At 36.3% G+C, this 19,387-nt stretch overlaps 1 protein-coding gene across 1 annotated transcript in view; it reads right to left on the bottom strand.

Annotated features, from left to right (window-relative positions):
- RIMS1 (regulating synaptic membrane exocytosis 1) overlaps positions 1–19,387 on the bottom strand; it is an 851,235-nt gene that overhangs the window by 686,414 nt on the left and 145,434 nt on the right. The window contains exon 6 of the mRNA XM_057303964.1: positions 15,132–15,307. The gene's annotated coding sequence lies outside the window, so the exon portion shown is untranslated. The remainder of the gene's footprint in view (positions 1–15,131; positions 15,308–19,387) is intronic.

Genomic DNA, 19,387 nt, shown 5'->3' with positions numbered 1-19,387 from the left:
TGGCACTTCTTAGAAATATTCTTGTTACTTCATCTGTACACTGTTTTAAAATGATCTACATATGGTCAGCTAACTACAATGTTTCTTAAGTGAAACTCAGGCTTTTTTCATCTTTAAATTCCTAGCAACTTGCATTGTACTTAATGTCCAGGAAGCCCTCAATACATTTTTGATGAAAAAAATGCTTTGTTAATTTATTGTAGTAGGAGACAAGAAACTTTTCTATGCAAGTACTTTTACAGATATTTGAATTACATTTCCCGACAGAGCTCAACCTTCATAACATTTGCATAAAATGACAGTTCCGAACATGGGGTGATCCTTGGGTCAGCAAATGGTTATACTTCCCAGTAAATATATTTTAAAATGCATATTTTATATATTCATATAGTACTTTCTGGATACCAGGAAATATTCTAAGTGCTTTATAAATATTAACTTGAATTATCTTCTTATCAAACCTATAAAAGAGGTGCTACCACTACTCCCACTTACTGATGGGGAAATAGAGATACAGAAAAGTTATGTAACTTGGCCAAGATTGTTCAGCCAGTAAAGGGAAGAACCAGGATTTGAATCCAGGCAACATGGCCCAGAGCCCAAAGCCTTCTCTGCAGGCCTAATAGATTTGCCAGTAAGTCTTCATCCACAAATGAGTGAGCATGCTTATATGTAGGATCCTTGATGTGTAAGTCATTTCCTCCCTTTTCTCCTGTCTAGCCTTCTTAAACAGATGTCTTCTAAACCTCACACTTTAGACAAGTATTTTATTGAATTATTTTCCTCTAAGGAGCCTAGTCTATTTTACAAAAAAGGAAAAATGAAAAACAAAAACAAAAACAGGAGCTCAGTAATCCTCACAAAATCCATTGAAGAATGTACATTTAAGAAAAGGAAATATTTTAAAATGGATATTTAGCTAGATTCTTACCCCCTTAGGATAAGGCTGAATAATGACTTCATTCTGCCCTGAGATGGAAAAAAAAAAAATGCTCTTGTAAGCCTTGGAAAGGAAGCAAAAGGATATAAGGGCTCTCTGTGAAAATCTTCTATTTCCATTTTTTTGAAGTTCAAATCCTACAATGATTAGCTGCAGCTGACCTTGACTCTCCCACTGCTTAAGGAGGGATATGCTATCACAGAGATCAGAAATCAAATGAATTAGACTCTCTTTTCAGCTCATCACTTTAAATTGCAGCTGGAAGGGACCATCTTTAGGATAGTCATCCCCAAAAAACTTTGCACAGAGGCATATTTGCCAGAAGGAGTGGAGCTTCTTGGCCAGCACTGCAATCGAGTATTTAGGAGAAAAGCAGAGAAAAGAAAGCTGTCAGGACTAATTGAAAACTGTGTAATAAAATGAATGTTATCAATTAAATTGTTGTGTTCTTAAAAGGATCAATAGGGTTTAAAGAAAAGATGTTTTGCCACTATTTAGAAAATTGATCAAGAAAACTCCTCAAGAGATTAACTTAGAAAATTGTGTCTTTAGCAAGCAAATGTGTAAGTACGAAGTTATACGACCAAATAAGCCCTTGTCTCTTGGAAGGTAAGGAAACTTTTATTACCAAAGAAGATTGAGAGGGACTTATGCTTTACAAAGTTGATGATATTGGGAGCCAAATTTACCTTTAATCAAAAAAAGAGCAAAATATTAAAAATGTTTTTTGAAAGACTAGACCTCAGGCAACAAAATACAGTGACCATTGAGAGATAGAAGAAAAATGAGGTGAACCTTATAATTGCCCTAGTTCACTGCCTTGATAAAGATTCCAGGGCATGATTAGAGAAGGGGAAACCAAAGGGCAGAGCCAACTTTCTAAGTTGGGGAAACCAAGGTAGTTAGTTCTCTGGAGAGAGTATTAGAGAGCAGAGAGATACACAAAAAGAGAATTTTAGATATTTGCAAAGAATCCCCTAAGATATTCAGTTGAGCGCTATTCAGTGCATGAATGTAAGGAAATTACTCTAGGCTAGAGAAAGAATTACTCAAAAGGATTAAAGGAAACAGTATATGTTGCTCATATCAGATCAAAACCTCTGTCTTCTTATAGCATCTGGATTGGAAATTCTTGTAATTCACAGGGTATTGTGTAGAGTAATGAAACAGTCTTACTTCAGTAGGGGTAAATAACTAGCGTTGGAATAAACATGCTCTTGTTCCACATAACAAATCTAAAAAGCAAGTCCTGAGAGGATCAAATTGCTCATAAGTAACTTAATTGTGTCACAGAATAAACCTAAATAATATCTATAAGAATACAAAAATATCTAGCCACCAACAAGATAAAATTCAAAGCTTGAGAACCAATAAAAAATTATTAGTCATGGGAAGAAGCAAGAAAATAGAATCCATGATGAGAAAAAAAAAAAAATCAAAACTGATCCAGAACTGATACAGATGTTAAAACTGTCAGACAAGAACATTAAAAGTCATTATAACTGCATTTCATATATTTAAAAGTTAAGAAGAAACATAGATGAGATTTTTTAAAAGACCCAAAGCAAACTTCTGGAGAAGAAAACTATAATGTGTGAGATGAATAATACACTGGATGGGGGTTAGTGACAGATTAAACATTGTAGAAGAAAATATTAGTGAACTTGAAGATACAGCAATAAAAACTAACCAAAATGAAACACAGAACAAAAGTATCAGTGAGTATGCGATAATTTCAAATAAAATCCCTGAATGGTAGGAAAGCAGAGGGAAAAGAAAAAGTATATGAAAAAAATAATGTCTAAAATGTTTCCAAATTTGTTAAAAACTATAAATCCACATATCCAAGAAGCTCAATCAATTCTAAGTACAAGAAATATGAAGAAAGCTACAGGAAGACTCACATCATAATCAAATTGCTCAATGCCAGTGACAAAAGGAAAATCATAAAAGCAACCAGGGAATAGATACATTACCTACAGAGTAACAAATGTAAAGATAATATCAACTTCTTATCTGAAATAATTAAAGTAGAGCAACATCTTTAAAAAACTAAAATACAATAAAAAGTCCCTGATAACCTAGAATTCTATGCCCATAATCCAACAGGAAGGCAAAACAAAGTCCTCTTTGGACTTTATTTTCAGACTTTATTTTCAGTCCTCTTCAGACTCTTTTACAAAGGTAAAAGAATTCATCATCGGCTTCCATCTTAAGAAAGTACAAAGAGAAGATAGAGTTAAGCCCAACATAGTCGAATAAAGGCAGTAATAAATTTAGAGTGAAAACAATGAAATAGAAAACAAAAAGCCAACAGAGAATAATCAATGAAACCTAAAGCTGGATCTTTGAGAAAATCAGTTAAAATTAGTAAACCTCTAGCCAGAATGATGAGAAAGACAGTTGACACAATTATCAATATCAGGATTAATGAAGTATTAGTAACAATAGACTCTATAGATATTAAAATGATCATGTGTGAACATTAATAAATAATATAAACAACTTTATGGCAATAAAATCTACAACTTAGATGAAATTGACAAATTCTTTGATACTAACCATCAATGATCAAGAAGTAAAAAATAACATGAATAATTACATATCTTTTATTAAAGTAATTGAATTTGTACTTTAAAATCTTCCCACAATGAAAACTCCCGGCCCAAATGGCATACCAGTAAATATTACCAATTACTAAAAAGAAATAACATCAATTCTACACTATTCTATTTCAGGAAAATTAAAGAAGAGAGAATACTTCCCAACTCATACTACACCCTGCTACCAAAACCAAACAATTGTAAGAAAAAACATAGGTTAGCATCCTTCATAAACATAAATAAAATTTCCTATCAAAATTTTATTGAACCTGACAATATCTAAAAAGCATAAAACATTATGACCAACTGGTTTATCCTAAAAGTGCAAAGTTGGATTAACATCTCAAAATTAATCAATATAATTCACCATATTAACAAACCAGAAAAAATAGAAAAGAAAAAGAAAACTACAATGATCATCTTAATAGATGCAGAAAAAAGCATCTGACAGAATTTCACAGTAATTCCCAACAAAAGCTCTCAGCAAAGTAGGGATAGAAGGGAACTCTCTTAATCTGATAAAGAACATCAATGAAAAGCCTATAGCTACCATCATACTAATGGTGAAAGACTAAGTACTTTCCTCCTTAGATTAAAAGCAAGACAAGGACATCTGCTCTAACCAATTCTATTTAACATTTTACTGGAGGGTCTAGTCAGTGCAATGAAGAAATACAAAGAAATATAAGGCGTCTACACTGGAAAGGAATAATTAACATTTCTTTATTCCCAGACATGATCATCTATGTAGAAAATCCGATGAAATCTCCAAAAAACTACTAAAACTAATAAGTGAGCTTACCTAAATTACAGGATTCAACAGGAATATATAAAAAAATATTACTTGCACATTTTAGCACAATATTATCAGGATTAATACTTAAAACTAATGCCATTTACAATAGTATCTAAAAATATGAAATTTTTAGGGATAAATTTGACAAAAGATGTGAAAGACTGGTATAATGAAAGTTACAAAACAATGATGAGAAATTAAAGACCTAAATAAATGTAGACCTAAATGTTCATTTATCAGAAAATTCAATAATAAGAAGCCAACTGTTCTCAAATTAATTTATAGATTCAACACAATCCTGATCAAAAATCCCAGAAAACTTGTTAGAAATTGACAAGTTGATACTAAAACTTGTATGGAAATGCAAAAGACATAAAATAGCCAATGCAAATTTGACAAAGAACAATATAGGAGGATTTCCATTACCCAATTTCAAAGCTTCCTATACAGCTACAGTAAAGCAGTGTGTGGTTAGCATAAAGACAGACAAATAGATCAATGAAACATGATAAACTGTCCAGAAATTGATTCAAACATTTACAGACAACTGATTTTTAACAAAGGTGCAAGAGCAATTGAGTAGAGATAGCACAGATTTTTTTTTCAACAAATAGTGCTGGAGCAATTAGATTTCCATATGTAAAGAAAAACAAAAACAAAAAACAAAACCAAGAAAAAAAAGCACTTAAATCTTACATGATATTAAATGCAAAAATTAACTCAAAATAGATCACAGACTTACATGTAAAGCCTAAAACTATAAGATGTCTAAGAGAAAACACAAGAAATCATTGATACTCAAGGTTAGGTACAGATTGATTAGAGACAACAAAAGCATAGTTCCCCAAACTGAAAGTAATAAATTGGACTTTATCAAAATCAAAAATTTCTGCTCGACGGCTCTGTTAAGAAAATTAAAGGATAAGCCACAGCGTGGGAGAAATTATTATTAAGTTATGTATCAGATAAAGAATCTGTATCCAGAATATATAAATAAGTTATTCAGCTCAATAATAAAAACATAAACAGCCCAATTAAAAAATGGGCAAAGATTTGAATAAATATTTTATCAAATATATATATATATAGGCTATTCAGTAATGAAAAGATGTTTAATATTATTGGTCATTAGGGAAATGGAAATTAAAAGCACAATGAGATACAACTACATGTCAACTAGAATTGCTATAATCAAAAAGACTGACAAGGCCAAGTGCTGGTAAAGATGTGGAGAAACCAGGACCCTCATGTATTGTTGGTGGGAATCAAAAATGTATAGCCACTTTGGAATACAGGGCAGTTTCTTAAAATATTAAACGTAAACTCATCATACATTCCAGCAATTATATTATTAGATATCTACTTACCTATGAGAAATGTCCACAAAAGACCTGCACATGAATGTTCACAGCACTGATATTAATAATAGTCAAAAACTGGAAATAATGCAAATGTCCAGCAAGTGATGAATGTACCAACAAAATGTGCACATACATACCATGGAATATTATTCAACAATAAAAAGGAGTGAAATATGAATGTATGCTATAACATAGGTGATTCTTTAGCCATACTCTCAAGACTAGAGCATATGATTCCATTCATCTGAAACTTCCAGGAAGAATAAATCTATAAAAACAGTAAGCAAATCAGTGGTTCTCTCGGCCTGGGGTTTGGAATAAGGAGTAACTGCAAATAGATTTGAGGGATATTTTGGGTGGTGGAAAGTTCTAAAATTAGATTTGGGTTTTGAATGCACAATTATGTAAAATTTGCTTCATTTAATTGTCATAAAGAGGGATTTTATTGTATATAAAATCCTATATATATATTATGGCCCATATAGAGGCCATATATAGGCCATAATAAGGCTGTTTAAAAAAAAAAACTATATGGATATCTATTTTTATTTTTCCTCCAGATTACCTTAAATAAACTAATAACAACAGTAAATCTAATAAGTTTGATTAACGACTTTTTTCAGTAGCAATAAGAAATTTTATCAAGAAATAGCCAACCCGGGCCTTTTTCAGTTTGCAGAAGTATAAAAACTAATTGAGTTTCTTTTTTAAAAGACAAAAGTATAAGTAAGTAAAAAATCTGCAAGACAAATCACTCATCTTCAGCAATTTTACATCATTATATATTTGTCAAAGTATTTAGAGAGCCATCCTATGATGTTGATAGATAAAATATCTTAGTTCATTTCAAAAGGTGAAGAAATTTAAGGCACATTGAGTTAAAGTATTTGTCAAGTCGCAAGACCTCAGGCTTGGAAGAAAACTTTGCCTTCTTTTTAGGATGACTACTCACTGATGTTTAAATGCCGCTCTACAGTCCTCCCAAGAGCTCATCAAATCTCTGCTGGAAGACTTTTCATAGCAAAGAACTTGCTATCCTCAAGAGGGAGGAAGTTTCCATCTTTGCAAAGCACTAATAACTAGAAAGGCTGAACATGGACTTTCTGAAGCTTCTTTTCATAACATGAAGTTAGTTGGTAGAGAGAGATTTATACTAATCTCCAGATATCCCCTACTTCCACTACTTTAAACATATATAGTGCATATTTAAAAATGTGGATTGACATAATCCAAATCTCCATTAGATATAAATTCCTTGAGAGGTGGGAGAGAGTTCGTCATATTTACCATTGTATCCATTGAATCTATCATTGTGCCTGGCAATTTGGGTACTCAATCAATGATTTTAAACTAAACTTACAGTTTTATAACGCAAAACAAGCATATGTAAATCACCTGAACAATTTTCCTACATCTATTCCATAAACATTTATTTTATGCTGCTGTTTTGGAGAAATTAATATATTTTCTTATTATATGTGACATACAAACAAAACATAGGAAAGTGTTAGCCTAGGTAAGTTAGGGACGAGGTGATAAAGTTAGTGATTTTATTGATATGACTAAAAATGACCGTGAAACATGCCACATGATGTACAATGAACTGTGATTTACAAACACTTTTATTATTAGAAAATAATATTGTGACAGCCTATATCACCTTATTTAGAATTCAAATTATTAGAAGGCTTAATTCGTGAGAGGTTTTATTTTGAACTGTACAGTGACAATAGTCATAGAAGTAACATAACCTAAATTATTAGGGTAAGAATAATACCTGTCATTGTTACATATAGAAAAGCAACATGTCGCAGTGCGATAACACACATGCGTGCGCACACACACACACACACACACACACACAATTTTAGAAGTCAAAAGACCTACAATAAATCTGGCTCCTATTAGCTGTGGTTAACTCATGCAACAACTTCACTTTGTTTACCTATGACAACAACAGCATTATAATTCCTGCCACATATGCATCAGAATATAATTGTGAAGATCAAACAAGATAGTGGGCATGAAAGCAATTGGGAAACTAAAGTGCTAAACAAAACTGACAGAGAAACATGGTATTAAATTGCTGGAAATTTGCTTATACGTGTTTATTAAGTTATATAAGATTATGCTTTGACAACCAAAAAGTTCGATTCCCTGTGAAATAGCAAGTTTGTTCTACTTTTTCACATCATCAATTTTACAAATGGCTGTCATTCTTCAATAGGACAACCCATGCCTTAAATACTAGAACAAGTATATAACAAGACAGTGCACAGTAAAAAGATTCTTTGCTGGTGATAAGCACTTAATAAATATATTCATTTGGAGAGTTGCTCTCCGACGTCCTTAAATTATTATTTGGGAGAAAATTAATTCTATGGCGGCTTTCAAAAATTATCTGCATCTTCATTGATTTTTTATTTAAAATTTAGCATAATTCTTAATTGGTTTTTTGAATCTTGAACACTGCAGGGAATCTGACAAAAGTGAGAAAAATCTAGCAAAAAGCTTATATGCACACACATTCTGCTTACAGTATCAGTAGATTCAGAGACCCTGCAGCCTAAGAATTAACCTATAATTCACAGACTCCAGATTAAGAACCTCTGTTTTAAATTGTTATGAAAATTCTTAATTATGCAATTGGAGTGTATAGAGTAAGTGAAGCTTTCCCCTTTTTTGGTTCCTTAAACAACACTTCTTTATATTTGCAGATGTGCAGCTTTTACTCTGACCATAATGGTGTATCCAGCAAACAAACACAGTCATTATTCAATATGAGGTAGCATTTGTAAACAGTAATGAGGTGGAAAATTAATTAAATGTGGCTGAAAATTATAAATTAATGTTACTTCAAAAGTCTGTCAGTGAATAGAAGCTGCAGGATGGAGTAGGGATAGGGAGTCTCTCTGAAAGCCCTTTACCTTTTGCAAAAGTATCTCTGGAATTCAAAATAGCAGACACACAAATGTTCCAGGAACTTAGGTCAAAGCCTTTTACTCCTTTCTTTGGAAATTAGCAATAGTGCTGGTTCCAAATAATCTGCACAATTCCTATAAATCTTGTGATATGTCATAAATGAATCTGATAAGTAAATGTATGAATGCATTGAAGAGCCCAGACCTCTCTGCCAGGCCCCAGGAATTTGACTCTCTTACAATAGTGCTAATTAAAATCTTGCCTACAAACAACCAAATTCAGTGTGTACAGGGTTACTCTCCATGAAAGTAAAACTATAATTTTAACATAAAAAAAGTTTTCATTCTCAACCATTTCAATGCAAGTACGATCACCAGCATAACTGAGACCTTTCCCTCGATTAATCAGGTAACTAAGCCACATATACATATTTTTGCTTTTGGTGACCGAAAAAAAAAAAAAAAAAGGAAAACCAGTTAACTTCTCTACCTGAATCAATCTATTTTACAGTTCTACTCAACTAAAAAGTTCACAGTTAACTACAATCAGATTTTTATTTTTCATTTGGAAAGAGCTTTTACACATGATCCACTAGGAAAATCCATTTTGAGCTTAAAATTGATGTCTGCTTACGTTATAACAGATTGTGTAATCAGTGAATCTAAAACGCTCAGCAGCCTGCCTCTGCTTAGGAAGCAAGTATTCATATCCCACAGGCAGTCTTCTTGTCAGATTTTTCTAGGGAATTAGCCCTCATTTCCATCCTCTCTCATCCTTAAAAAAACATATTTTTCCCCCAGAAACTAAACTTGTTGGAAGATTTTTTTTTCTCTCAGATGCTTATGGCCATCCTGTTTTAACCCTAAAACACTGGCCAATAATGAAAAGATCTAAGACAGTATCTTAAGAAGTACTCTGTTTTCTGTCTTTAGAAAAACCTTCAATCTTAGTGAAAATAAGGAGAAAGCTGAACCAAGAATTTGGCAACTAAGGAGATTTGACTTCTAAATATTTTTAAACATTTTAAAATTTGTATTAGAAATATATTCTCTCTCATTTCTTCCATTACCATCCCATTCCTTGATGCCAAATAAGCAATTTAGATACTACTCTAAAAATCCTATGGAAAGAAACATTTAGCCTTAAACATTTAGCAAGAAGGGTATTTCTTTTTCTCAGGCCACAGAGTAAGACTCTGAGCTTTGCCTCTCAAAAGTGTATGATATATGTTTTGATACAATAAGGAAACTAGAAAACAGGCAGAAGGGAAACATGTCTCCCATGCCCACCTGGAATTTAAGCAGCCAGTTGTAAAAAACGAGCTAGCCCTAGAGAGATGTCCAGAAAGGTCTTTTTGGTACCATTCTTTCACTCCTCTCATCTGGTTGGCCTTGTCTTCTTCCCTCCTTCAGGAAAATCCAGTACCATTAGGTTCTCTTGCCCATACCACTACAAAATCTGCACAGTAGATGCCAATAAATGACCAGAATTATGCATTTGAGGTCTGTAAAGGGGGATGACCAGGTCTGCTCTGTTCATCTCCATATCCCTGGACTCTAGTACCTGACCTTACTCAGAACAGATGCTCCCTCAATACTGGTAAAGAAATGGATGAATGTTGACTGAAGGCAACTTGAAAGTATTAATCCTTCCAAGGGCTCATGTGATTTAACAAGTGTCAGATCCTCAAGCTGAAGTGATAAAGACTAGAAGGTAGTTTTCAATGATCAATAAGCTTGATGGCAGAAGCATAGGAGTCCCAGGAGACCATCAAAGGCCCAAGGATCACTACATGTCACTTATAATTAGAGATGGTTCAGTCTCTTTGGGTAAGTGTGCCCTGCATGGCTTATTGTCCTTGGTTAAGGGCTAGAAAAAACACTGGATTCATCTCCAATTAATTTCTCCTTCATGTCAGGGAATGACCTAGTTTCGTACTACAGACTCTCTTTGTCTCCTCAAAATTCATACACTGAAGCCTAATCCCCAGTGCGATGGTACTTGGATGTGGGGCCTTTGGGAGGTGATTAGGTCATGAGACTGGAGCCCTCATGAATGGAATTAGTGCCCTTACAATAGAGGCCCCAGAGAGTTCTTTACTCCCTTCCACCATGTGAAGTTACAGTAGGAAGATAGCCATTTGCGAACTAGGAAGTGGGCTCCCACCAGACACCAAATCTGTACTTCCCAGCCTCCAAAACTATGAAAAATAAACGTTTGTTGTTTAAACCACCTAGTTGATGGTAATTTTGTTACAGCAGCCCAAATGAGCTAAGACATATGGCAAAGCCTGGGAAGTAAGCTGGAATAAATAGTGGACACTGAGGAGAGAGCTTCCCAGAGAACCTGAATGAAGTCTGTGTGCTCCTTTCTTCACCACTGGGCACCTTTCTTCTCTGTTTTCCTTCTGTCTTGTCCACTAACCCAGGGTCCAGATCTAAGCATCTCTGGATAAAGTAAGCCAATGTTTTTGAGCATTTACTATCTGCTCAGCCTTGTTCCAAGTGCCTGTCATTCTTTAACTGAAATCTACACAACAACTCTAACAACAGGTATGGCTTTACCTCCCTTTCCCCCACTCCATGAACGAACTATGCCCAGAGTAATGCAGCCTATAAGAAGTAGAGCCAGAGAAATAAAAGAAGTAATAGTTATGGATAGCTCATTATGTGTCAGGGCTTTATATACACCATTTCATTTACTTCTCACCACAATCCTATGAAATACATACTTCTATTATTGCCATTTTACATATGTACAAAATTAGACTTGAAATGGCTTTGTAACTTGTCCATACCTACACAACTAATAAGTGACAGGGCCAGCCTAGGGATGCAGAGCTCCAAGTTCCTTCCACTTACCCTCCCCAAAACTTTGTCCTCGTCACACACAAGGTTCCGGGATCATAAACAGACTACCGTTTATGGAATCCCTAGTATGTGTCAGGCATGCTTCTAAGCACTTTACATATATTAATTCATTTGCTCCTCTATGAGCTGGGTACAATTACTATTATTTTTATTATTACTAATGTCATTTTGCATTTGAAGAAATTGAGGCAAAGAAAGGCTAACCAATTTTCTCAGATGCATGATGAAAAAATGGCTACACTTGGGCCTAGACCCAGCAGCCTATCTCAGACTCCATGCCCTGAACAACTGCATCATTATGCCACTTCTCAATGTTCATATGACTTAATTTAAATAGCATTTCTTTAGAAGTCATATTCATATTCCCACTAGAAGCTGACCCCAAGTCCAAAGCACTTTATCAGATTCCAGGTAAATTTTATACAAAAATAGTATAACTTCTCCATTTCCTATATTTTCATGGTAAGGTTGGGGTTGGGGGGACACTTCAAAAATTTTAAAGGCCCAGACACTTGTTTGAAGACAAGACAGGAGAGGCAGGAATACTGGCACCTTTCAGCTCCAAGAAGCCTAGGAAGACATTCTTGCTTTGCACCCCTCCTGGCTATGGAGTAGGGAGGGGTGGGCTGAGCCCTGGCCAGCTGAGAGGTAAGAGAGAAGAACTAAGCTGTGAAGAAACTGCTAGGTGGAGTTAATCCTTGTAGGAAGGGTTTTTTTTTTTTTTTTTTTTTTTTTTTTTTTTTAAGATTTTTATTGATTTATTTGACAGAGAGAGGGAGAGAGAGCAGAAGCAGGTACAGCAGCAGGCAGACGGAGAGGGAGAAGCAGGCTCCCCACTGAGCAGAGAGCCTGATGAGCTGAAGGCAGAACCTTAACTGACTGAGCCTCCCAGGCGCCCCTGGTAGGAAGTTCTTTGGAATCCCACAACCTTGGAAGGGGAGCTCCCTAATGCCCACGCCAAAGATGGGGCAGGCAGTGAGACATCTTAAGCTAACTTCCCTTTCAGGGAAAGGGAGGAGAGCTGGAAACTCCAGGCCCTTCCTTCCAATATGGCACCCTAGCCCTCCATCTTCTACCTGTGTCCTTTCATCTTGGGCCACGCCTCACTTACGCCTTGCTCCCTGGCAGCAAAAGGTACCACTCGTTACATTTCTGCACTTTGCATCATCATCATTATTATTATTTTGGTAATTAGTTGAATTGATAGAGCACTGAACCAAATCAAATCAGCAACTTTTCTGATTGGTATGCCCCCATCTCTAATAGTTATACGCTTTGAAAGTATTACTCACTAATCCCCAGTAGTAACTGGGATGGAGGAAGGAGAATTCATCTCCATTAATTAATTAATTAATTAATTAATTAATTAATACTTACTTTCATCTCCATTTAGAAAAGATATGTGTTGTGTACTTTATTTCTAACTCTCAGCAGGTTTCACATGATTGTGACTCACAGAAGAGATGAGGAAAATATGTTAATTAACGAGATTGTTACTTCCAAGCTGTGCTCTTAGTGTGATTCATGCTGTAAACTACTGAGGGGAAAAGGCTAAATGATAAGCAAAATTTTACACTGCATAATAATTGTTACATTTTTGACACTAAATCAAACATACCAATATGACAAAGGGAGTGCCCCAAATACGCTCAAAGAGCCAGCAGCGTTTTGAGCACCCTGGATTATAGAACACCATAAATAAGAGGCTGAGTGGTAGGTAGGTAGGTTGAGGACGTCTGACCCCAAAATCTGGTGCAACTCTCCACAATAAAAGGTTATTTATTTAGGAGTGGCAACAGCGGGAAAATAATTACTGCGTTTGAAACAAAAAATTGGTAAATGATAACAATAAATGGAGATGACTGCGGCAGGTCTTGAAAGAGGGGTTAGAATTCTGTGGAACTGAGTTGTGCTCCCGAGCGAGGAACAAGCTTGTGGGCCCCCAATGCACCTGACTCCTTCCAGCCCTAGGTGCCTCAGGGACAAAAGCACCACTCTCACCCTGCCCTGGGAGATCTGACAGGATTCATGTTCTCAGGTCTGCAGCAGAGACTGGAATCTCTCCTGCCGGTATGCCAGTGGTGAATCCAAGTGGAGTCAATGGCCTTGCCCCTTTCCCTCTCCTGCCTTTGGAAACTCCTCTGCAGTGAACCCCAGCCTGAGAAGTGCTCCTGGGCCAGGGGGTCCACTGGTAGATGGCACCAGCAAGGAGAGCACAGGTTCCTCTAAGTGCCCCCCCCCGGGGGGGTGCAGAGGGGTGCTCTGGCCTGGGTGCCTGCAATGTCATGCTGCTGCACGCAGAGTGCAGAGAGGGCACCTGGGCCACTGGTGCACCGGGACAGCAAGTTGGCCGGTGTGTAGGTTGATGTGTGCATGGCCACTACTGTGTTGCAATTGCTGTTTGCTGCCTAAAAAGCCCCTTTTAAAGATGTCGCCAGATTTTCTCCATTTGTTCTTTTTTATTATTTGTTTTTTAAGCATCCATTACATATGCCAATTAATTTTGGCCATCCTTAGGATTGAGAGGAAATAATGGGAGGGGTATATGTGTTTGAAGATGTGTGGTCCCCAATATACACTGCTTACTTGATTGTTTCCTAACACCTTGAATACAGTAACGATCTATACATTACATGAAAATGTACCATATTGAAAAATAAAAATAACACACAAATTGCACAAAAATTTGTGCAAGCATGATTGCTATACAAAAGAAGGCAAGAAGAACTCTTTAGAAATTGGAGATTATATGATGAAAACAGTTTGCAATGCAGAAATGTTTCTAAAATTTTTCCAGAATTCTTGCCTCATTTGTTTAGAACCCAGACTGTCCACATTGTGTGTTTTCATGTTACCAGCCATGCTGGGGCTTGAGAATCCTGGGATGATCACTAAACTGACTGCTGGCTTCGCAACAGACAAATGACAGAAAATTAGGCATGGACAGACTCTCCTGCCTCTTCTTACTAAACCTCTTGAATGTGAAAATTATTATCGGTTTTAAGGGGAAACTTTTTTGTGGAGCTGAGCACCAAAATAACATTGACTCATGCCAAAACCATACCAATGTCATTAAAATGGACACAGTAGTTTCAAGCACTAATAAGAGTTATTAGAACACCAGGTAATCAGGCAGTTCCCTTCACAAGTTGCTTTCTAACATGGGTGTTGACTAGGCTCCTTCAGCTTCCCTGGCTGCTGTTAGGATTATGCTCATAAAAACACACATAGATGATACTCATTGTTTATATAATAGAACATTTCATATTTTTAAAAACATTAAAACTGAAAGGAATGCAAAGGAAGCAGGCCAGATTATTCAGAGAGGAAAACTGGAATCAGTAGACGCCAATGTCACAGCTGTGAAGATGACCCCTGGGGGTTCTCTTCCTGGTAGTGTCAGCAGAGAGGAAAGCCTACAAAACCTAAGTCAGTCCTTGTAGAAGCAAAGACACGCCTTAGAAATTGAAGCAGGGATTTCAGTTCAAGTCTTCCTCAAGCTGAATTCTCCACATGTGGATAGGAATATCTGGAGATTGTACAATGAAGTTCTAAATGTTATATTTTAGGGTAGGGGCTAGAGAAACTTTAAAGTGAGTCCATTCTCCACTAAGAACCATCACTATCACTCTGACCTACCTCCTTCTTGATGCCTCAGAATTCCCTCTTGGAAACTGGAGGAGAACAGAAGATTCCCTGGGTGCATCCGTATCTAAAATTCTATCATGCCACAAGCATGCACTGGAGTGGTGGAAGGCTCTTGCAGAAGCCTCACCAGGGGGCTGGGGGACCAGGAGGCAAACAGCAGCCAGGCTCTGAAAAAGAGGAAGGGTATGAAGTTTGAGAAGGCCTTTTGTTCAGACATGGAACAGATTCAGCAGAAGGCACAAATAAGAGAAGTTTGAGAAAGATGATAAGGAAGCCAGGCTTTCATCATATCCATTCAACACATTTATTAAGTACCTCCTCATTTTGCCAGGTGCTTGGAACACACAGTAGGATACAAGGAGGTGGAGTCCTGCTTTTACCTTTCTTACAGTGTAGTAAGATACAGACAAGCAAACGCGAAGCAGATTCAACAAAGTAGATATTGCTGGGTGGTGAGGTCATGGTGCTGTTTATGATTTTATGATGAATTCCCCGTGTTTTGTAAGTTGCCTACAACAATAAAAATGTATTTTTGGGGGGCGCCTGGGTGGCTCAGTCGGTTAATCAGCTGCCTTCGGCCCAGGTCATGATTCCAGGGTCCTGGGATCGAGCCTCGCATCAGGCTCCTTGCTCCGTGGGTCTGTTTCTCCCTCTCCCTCTGCCTGCCAATCCCCCTGCTTGTTCTCTCTCTCTCTCCCTCTCTCTGTCAAATAAATAAATAAATAAACTTAAAAAAATGTATTTTTTGTAATGAAAATAGAGTTTTTAAAAAAGAAGAAAATATATTTTAAAAAGCTACTTAACACAAATATTAGATTTTATGTCTAGCAGGGTGGTATTATAAAATCCTTTGAGAGTTAACAGACGAGCTTCCTGAAGCTCAGGTTAAGTAGCTTATCAAGATCACAGAACCATAGTGAAAAACCAGAAGAAAACAGTGGCATGCAGAGAAGTACATCTTACCAAAGTTTTGTTTTTTGTTTTTCTTTCTTAAGCAGGAGAGCTAGGATTAAAGCCTAAATCCTCTAAATCTCCAAATCCCAGGCCCTTTCTACCACCCGACAGTGCCTACTAATAACTGCAATAACGCAATCTGAAGGATCAAGGTAAGAACTGCAATATATTGCATCATAAAAAATGAAATGGAAGAAACCTATGTAAGAAAAACATCTTGAAAAATTTGAGTCTCATTGTCTTCTTTTCACTCTCCTCTATCACTCTTCCTTTTAGTTCTTTTTTTTCCCTATTTATATTAGAGACATAGTCTTAAATAGTATTTGGGACAGAAATGAAGGGAAAAAACTACATATTCCCACTATACTAAAATGACTACTGTTGATAATGTGGAATGATTCCTTTTAACTTTTTTTTCCCTAGAGTTAGGGTTTTAAAAAATTATTATAGTTATACTGATACCTAATTATAAGCCTTTGGTGGATTTCTGCTGTAATTACCCAAAGTCAGTATTAAAAATTTAGCCAACAATAAGGGAACATCCCCGAACTAAAAGAGTAATAAATATATCAGATAAACAATCTTAGATCAACATTTCCTTAAGTGTAGGCCATAAAACACTACACACATGAAACATTCATTAAGAAAAAGGTTTAGTGGTAAATGAAGTTTAGGAAACATTTTAGATTCTCATCCCATTTTGGAGATTCATGCACTTTGCAAAAATCTGAAAGAAGCAGTGTTTAAGAAAGGAAAAAGTTCTTTAAATCTTGTTTAACTCAACATTTCCTATATTTATTTGTACATAAAAATTTTAAAAATATATATTTTACACTTATTAATGTCTTTTGGAATAGGAACAAACTTTGGGATACGCTGAATTAACTTCTCTAGTTATTTCCAGTGCTAGATTTTAAAGGACAACATTACTAGACCCGGCTATCTTGCCATGCAGTAGCCAATAGAAAAAGACACTAGAAATCAAGGAGCTTCCAAGATCCGCTAGGCCAGAAGTGAGCTGGCAAATGGGGACACCCAGGAACTCTGCACTTGGAAACCACACCTAGAAATGAAGCATTCAGAAGTCCGTCCCCCAATATCTTTAAAGTGTTTGTTTAACATAACATTTCAAGATTCTAAGTTTTCCCTGTCAGAGATGTCAGCCAATGGAAGAAGCCTGGAGAAATCACTAGCAGAAAGTGAACCACTGACATTATTTGCTGATTCTTCCTTTCTTCTTGACATTTCTTTGACAACATAAAACGACTTGTTTTGTTTCACCCTATTCTTATCTCTACATTCTAGTAGATCCTACAAGGAGAATATCTGTTATGTCTTTTCTTTCCTCTCTACTCCTACCCTCTCACTTACTCATTTAATAATTCTCTTTTGGGCACCTACACCATTCTCAGTAGACGTTTACCAGAAACACGGTATCTGCCCTGAAGAAGCCCACACCTAATGCGAGAGACTCATTCAGGTGTTAGCATCTCTCACTAACACCACTGTATTAGGTCTTTCCTGCCTTCAGGTCCTTGTACTCCAGTACCTCCTCTAAAATTCCCATGGGTTAGCCTGGTGATGGGTATTGCATAGAGCACTGGGTGTTACACGCAAACAATGAATCATGGAACATTGCCTCAAAATTTTAATTTAAAGTAAAGTAAAGTAAATAAAATTCCCATGCTTACCCTTTCAAAACCCGAATTTGATCATGTCACCCTCTGTCCTAAAGTCAAGTAATGGCTGCCCAATGTTATCTATGTACATTAAGGTTGAATTACATGAAAATGTCAATATTCCTACAAAGATGACAATTTCATGTGGTTCAACACAATAAAATGAAATTTCCAATTTTCCACTTGTTGGCTACCACATTATATGAAAATCCTGAGAAGGATCTTTTCCAAATCTGAAAGGCATGTTAGTATCAACAGACTTAGAATACAGACTATGAGACATGCATAAAATCTGCTTTAGGAGCCCCAAATCAAAAGCCATAGGGCACACTCTTCAATTACTGGCAGTGATTTAAAATCTAGATGCTTCTCACATGGGCAACTCTGTAGTTTGCTCTAGGTAAATAGCAGCATCAACTCCTGCTACATGTACCTCTAACCCAATAAATTTCCTGCATGTTCCAGCTTTTTTCTTCATGTTGTACTTCCTCATTGGGTTATTGTGAGAATAAAACATAAAAGAAATAATCTATGTAAAGTAGATGACAAATTACATTTGCTATTAGCAATAGGTCTGACAAATTCTCACTTTTGCAAAAAACCTTCATTTACAGCCCTATTGGAAGTAATCTCTCCTGCACTGTTCTCCTAGCATTTCCTAATAAAGTACATATCAGGGTCTATCTTGAGTTAGAATTATTTATGCATGTGTCTATTTTCTACTCTGGATTATGGAACCCTTCTGAGCAGGGATCATATTTTATTCATGTGTCTCACCTACATTGGGCAGGGGGCCTTGTACTGTGAAAGCAATTTGCCATGCATAAAGCCCTATCAACTTGATAATGATTTGCATCAAGCATATGCTGAATTGTATTGAATTCTTTGTTAGTGAGGGTCAATACCACTCCTCTCTGGAAAGGACGTTCATGAAGTTAGAAGTTAGGACATTCTTCTTTCAATGAGAAGTCTTGCCTAGATGGCAGAAATGTGGAGCCCATATGCATCTTCTTATTGTTCTCCCTAGAACAATTCCACTTTCCTAAAGGTGGAATTATCTTTTTGCCTTAGTCATAGTTTAAGCAAATACAAGTCATCTTGCCTAATAAGACATCCATTTCCTCTTTCATGGATTCTTAGACAAAGGCATGAGTGCATAAGACTCCCAATTATCTAAGTAACTGGGACAATGAAGAGTTAAGGAAGAATTCAAGAAAATTCATGGCCTATGACTTCTTTTTCAGTGTTTTGAGAATTCAAAGCTATTGAGAAGGGAAAACCATGGAGGGCTATCCCTGTGAATGACTTCCACTCTCTTTCCAAGCTTTCCATTCAAACTTAAGGAGAATGAAATCCAGAGAAGTGAAGAAACATATTCAAAAATCATATGATGAGAGGAAACATTTCTGTTCTGCAATGGATTTAGGCCAACCTATATGGAAAGTAAGGGGTCAATCTGAGATGGTTCCAGAATCTTCTAATTTTAGATATCATACTTTCTAATCCCATGGGCTATCTTACCCTTGCTGTCAAAAAACTGACAGAGGAAAATCCAGGATAGACAGCAGAGTAAAATTGTAGCTTTAAATGCTTTTCTATGAAATGCTGCTCCTG

Source organism: Ursus arctos, unplaced genomic scaffold (genome assembly GCF_023065955.2).
Source record: "Ursus arctos isolate Adak ecotype North America unplaced genomic scaffold, UrsArc2.0 scaffold_29, whole genome shotgun sequence".
Classification (NCBI taxonomy): domain Eukaryota; kingdom Metazoa; phylum Chordata; class Mammalia; order Carnivora; family Ursidae; genus Ursus; species Ursus arctos.
Note: the sequence above shows the minus strand (reverse complement) of the source record. Positions and strands in the feature narration are given on the sequence as shown.